At 37.8% G+C, this 5,342-nt stretch overlaps 1 non-coding gene across 1 annotated transcript; it reads right to left on the bottom strand.

Annotated features, from left to right (window-relative positions):
• Window positions 1-3,596: 3,596 nt before the first annotated feature.
• Window positions 3,597-3,728, bottom strand: LOC125613226. Its single transcript, XR_007343731.1, has one exon. It is a non-coding gene; the product is annotated as a small nucleolar RNA SNORA70 (small nucleolar RNA).
• Between the last annotated feature and the right edge of the window lie 1,614 nt (window positions 3,729-5,342).

Raw genomic sequence — 5,342 nt, 5'->3', positions numbered from 1 at the left:
ACCTGAACACTTGAGTAAGGAGAAAATGTAGGTGGATACACCCTTGGTCCTCCACATAGATGGATGACCTTGAGAGGCAGGCTGGATGGTGTGGATGTGGGGGAAGGGAGGCTGAGAAGAAGATGGAGAGGATAAGAAAAAAAAGTCTAAACTATGTTCAAAAATCTTATGTTCAGTAATAACACTGTTGCTATTTTAATACATTTTTTGTGTATGCTTTAGGATAGAGAAAACAAGTAATTATGTTAATGTTATTAAGAACAAAGATTTTCAGTGCAAGAGAAGAGAGAAAAGACTCACATTAAAGTGGAAGCCTGAAATCTTAAATTTGCATTGGAAATTTCAATATGAACTGATTATTTCTTTTTTTTTTTTCTAAATAACATATATTTCCTAGATGTGGCCACTGGCAAGACTAGTGAGGCTTAGAAATCTAAAATCAATAAAAATCAGGAGCAATGGCATTTCACTGTTCAAATGGTAGCCTTTAAATAGCTTTTGCCCTTGGAAGGCTCTTTGGAGGCTTCACTCAATCGAGGAAGCAATCCAACACTATGGGACATAGTAGCCAAAAAAGACACAGAAGCCAAAGGGAAAAGACTCCTGTTGGCAAAAGATGAGACACTTGAGTATGACAATGGCATTAAACTCATATCTATTAATTTCCTTGAGATCATATGATATGACAAGAGCAACAATGACAAAATATCAGGTATCAAAGGTCTCTAGGACACTAAACTCTTTGTAAAAATTGGTAAATAAAAGGAAAGAATAAGCACTCATCTTGGTTTCCCTGTACGAATTGCATTTCAATGTGGTCAAATAGCCAGTGGTTGAGGAAAAGTTCCCATTTAAAGTATAACTCCAGGTAAAAAAGTGCAAAAGGTAATAATAGAATTAGAAAATTTCCATTTGGTGACTCTAATCAAATTAAGCAATTATTATCAATTGGGCTGCTAAAGCCACCAGGGGAAAGAATGATGAAAAAATTTACAACAGATCAATCAATAAAAGTTCCTAACCCCTCAAGACTAATCCCTACCTGCTTCTTTAAAATTTTTTCTTTTTTAGTTTTAGATGGACACTATAGATAGATAGATAGATAGATAGATAGATAGATAGATAGATAGATATAGAGAGAGGATCGAACCCAATGCCTCACATGTGCTAAGCAAGTGCACTACCACTGAGCCACAACCCCAGAGCCCCTTAACTGTCTCTTTATAGGAAACGAGAAGATAGAAGAACAAATTAAATAACATCAAGGGGGAGAAATTAGGCTAGAGATATAGCTCAGTGGTTGAATGTGTGTCTAGCGTATGTGAGTTGATGGGTTTAATCCCCAGCCAAAAGAAGAAAAAGAAAGAATCTCCCAAATGGAGTTTCAGAAATTATGGCCTGATTCCTTCAACATGAAAATGGCACTTTTTGGTTTTGGGTCCTAGGGATTGAACTCAGGACTTTGCACATAATAAGTATGTGCTCTGTCACTAAGTTACATCCCTCAATGGCATTTTTTTTAGAGTGTATTTTTAAATACTATTATATGGCTGGGGGTATAGCTCAGTGGTAAAGTGCTTGCTTAGCATGGGTCAATGCCCTGGATTTAATCCCCAATACTGAAAAGAAAGTAGTAAAAAAAATATAACTATTATAAAATTTTAAATCAGTAAGAGACATACATATAACCAATTGCAAATTTCCTTAAAAAAAATCAAGTAATGATAGTGGGAGAATTGGTTTGTTTTACCTTATGTTTGAAGACATTTTGCTGGACAGAGATATGGGGTGATTGGTTGGTTGCTGGAGAGGAAGGTGGCATCAGTGAGATCATTTTTATGATGAAATTGAGCATTTAGGCACAATAAAGGGAATGACTGAGTAAGAGAAGATAGAAAGGGAATATACTACTGAAGTGGAGCCTCAATGAAAAACAGGATCCACCCCTACGAAGTTATAGGCTTTGGTCTTAAATCAAGGACCAACTAATTTTAATAAAAGATATTGTAGAAATACCACACTGAAAGCACAAGGCGAAAAGGAAGCTAAACAATCCTGGAGTTTTAGGAGGGAGAAAAGTGCAATGGAGATGTAATAAATTTCTATCACAGTGAAAGCAGCCAGATTTAGTTGAATTCTGAACATGGATATGCCTATTATTTTTGATGAATATATAATGTTGAGATTCCTGTGTTGATAGCTCTTTGCAATTTTTTCAAAGGATTTTGTTTAGCGGCTCGTTCTACCAATTTAACAAACAGGATTTTGTTAAGTGATCACAATCAAAAGTCTCTGCACGCATAATCAAGGATCTTCTTTGTTCAGAAAATAATTTGTTAGTCTGCACTAAGAGGAGAATTTTGGCTCTCTGGTGTCAAAAGGTGACCTATAGAACACTTGTGTCAGCTCAATTTAAAGGGCTGGGGGTTTCAACTTTTTGAAGCCATTTACCAATTCCTGAAAAACAATTTGGGCAACCATTACCAGCATGGTGACCCAAATGTCAGAGGTGTTACCTATGGAAAAACTAATGGGAGTATTTTGCTTATCTCTATGACCTCTAAAATTGGTGATAAAAGTAAATGAGGAAAAATAAAAACCATGAAGGTAGAGAACTTTATTCAGGTTTTCTTTTTCTTTTTTCTTTTCTTTTTGAGATAGGGTCCCTTTAAGTTGATTAGACTGTCAGACTGGCCTTGAACTTGTGATCCTCCTGCCTCAGCCTGCTGAGTAACTGGGATTACAGGCCTGCACTATTACACCTAGCCCTAAGGCTCTCAGTTGCAACTCTTAAGAGGCATTCAAAGACTGCAAAAACTGTACTATCATTTTTCCATTTGGCTTGTAGTCAGAAAAGTAACTCTGCTGAAAGCAATCATTATCTTACTGTGTATTTCAAAATCCCATTTTAACCATGTTTACACTATAGGAACCTGGAAAGACCAAAGTGGTATATTGTCATGCTTTCATTACATTAGTCATTACTCATAGAAGGCAGAAGATACTTCTGTTTCTTTTTTCTTATGAAGAGGTTTTTACCCCAAATTGTTAATCATGTAGTCTTTGGAAAGCCGAGAAGTATTGCGCAACGTTTAGCTGCAAATTCCTTGGAATTTACTGTAATTTTCTGTTTCTCTTCCTCCTCTTCCTTTTTTTTTTTTTTTCCTTCTTCTTTCTGTTTTGGATACAAGATTTATTGGTGAGTGTGATTAAGGAGGGGACAACACAGTGGAAGCCATCATGAGTGCAGTGTTCTCCACTTGTTCAGGGGATCATGTCTGGGGATATATTTGACCTCATAACCATCAGGAATGAGCCATTTCTCAGCCACCACTTCAGTGTTAAACTTGGTAAAAGCCCACTTCTTTTGAGATGTGAATGTTCTGGAAGCCAGGGAACCTGAATTTGGCCTTGGGTAAGGTCTCAATCGCACGTTCCTTGTTTTGCAGCTTGGTGAGGATGGATATGATGACTTACTTGGCCAATGTAAACCCTGATTACCATGCCCTGGGGTCTCCCAAAGATACCCTGCACACCTCTCTGGAACCTAGATTGTAGACAGCATGAGATCACAGATATGAAAATGCACCGGAAAGTGCTGTCTCCAAAGTCTCTTTGGGCAACCATATGAGCAACAGGCTGCACACTACCAAAGAGACTGCTGTTTGCAACCAATGCACATTGTTCCTTCTTAACAAAATATTTTAAGTGTTAATCTTTTTTTACACAATTACATTTATACATATTTTATAAAATATACAAATATAATCATAGGCTGATTTGTAAAACATGTGGTCATTTCCCCCCCACACTTTTTTTTCTTATCCTCTCCATCTTCTTCTCAGCCTCCCTTCCCCCACATCCACACCATCCAGCCTGCCTCTCAAGGTCATCCATCTATGTGGAGGACCAAGGGTGTATCCACCTACATTTTCTCCTTACTCAAGTGTTCAGGTACCCAGGGGAACTCCACATATGTATGAATCCATATGTACAGAACATTATTTTTTAAGCATTATCTTATAAGCAGGGCTCACAGTATCTCTTCATCATACAGGCACCACTTAACAACGTTATCAATTGAGCTCCACATCATTCTTTTAAAAAATGGAGAATTCCCCAGTGGGGACATACTGTTGCTGAACTCCACCTTGCAATACAAGTGGTGATGTAATAAAACTACTTATTTATCTTTGTGATCGTAAACCTATATCTTTACAAATGGTTATTTGCACATGATAGTTACAGGAGTAGAGTTGCTACTGAATTCATTTATTCTTTTAGGAGATGCTGCTGGGTTGCTTTCCAAAAAAATGAAGGAAAATAGTCAAGGAGAATAAGTCAAATGTGGATAATAATGGTACTCTGTAGATTTAAATTGTGAGGATTGAATGGGGGGAAACATGCAGCGTAAAGACTAATCCAGATGAAATTGCTTTTAATTCTCCTAAAGACTGTGGGCTCCCCTAGGTCACTGCCTTGGCCTTTGTACAGTACCATTCATGTGATGTTCAATGATAGTGAGGTTTCAGGATTGTAAAAAGAATTGGTAGAGCGGTGAAAAGCACAGGTTTGGGAGTTGAACAGACCCAATAAGCACAGCATGATGGCTGACACCTATAATCCCAGTGACTTGGGAGGCTGAGGCAAGAAGATCGCTAAGTTCAAAGTCAGTCTCAGCAATTTAGAAAGCCCTAAGCAAGTTAATGAGAACTTGTCTCAAAATAAAAACAAAAAGGGTTGGAGATGTGGCTCAGTGACTCTGGTAAAAGCACCTCTGGATTCAATCCCTAGTACAAAAAAACAACAACAACCCAGGACTGCACAAACAAAACAAAAAATGTAAATGCAATCACATAATTTTTTTTAAAAGAGAGAGAGAGAGAGGAGAGAGAGAGAGGGAGAGAGAGAAAATGTTTTAATATTTATTTTTTAGTTTTCGGTGGACACAACATCTTTGTTTGTATGTGGTGCTGAGGATCGAACCCGGGCTGCACGCATGCCAAGCAAGCGCTCTACCGCTTGAGCCACATCCCCAGCCCTCACATCAATTTTTATTATGAATAATTTCAGAATTATGCTAAAGTACAAACACTAATATAAATGGCACCCATGAACACCACTTGGCTTCAACAACCGTCAACACACTTATACTCTTGCATCTGTCTCTTGGCCGTGCCTTCATCACGACCCTTCCCATGGAGTATTTTAAAGTACATTCCAGATATATAATTTCTTTTCCTTCCTTCCTTTCATTTATTATGGTATTGGGGAAGGACTCCAGGGCATGTTAGGCATAACATAACTAACAAGAACAACCTAGAGGAGGAAAAGTTTATTCT

The sequence above is a fragment of the Marmota marmota genome, unplaced genomic scaffold (genome assembly GCF_001458135.2).
Source record: "Marmota marmota marmota unplaced genomic scaffold, marMar, whole genome shotgun sequence".
In the NCBI taxonomy this organism is placed as follows: Eukaryota; Metazoa; Chordata; class Mammalia; order Rodentia; family Sciuridae; genus Marmota; species Marmota marmota.
The sequence above is the reverse complement of the archived record's forward strand: the minus strand, read 5'-3'. Positions and strand labels throughout refer to the sequence as shown.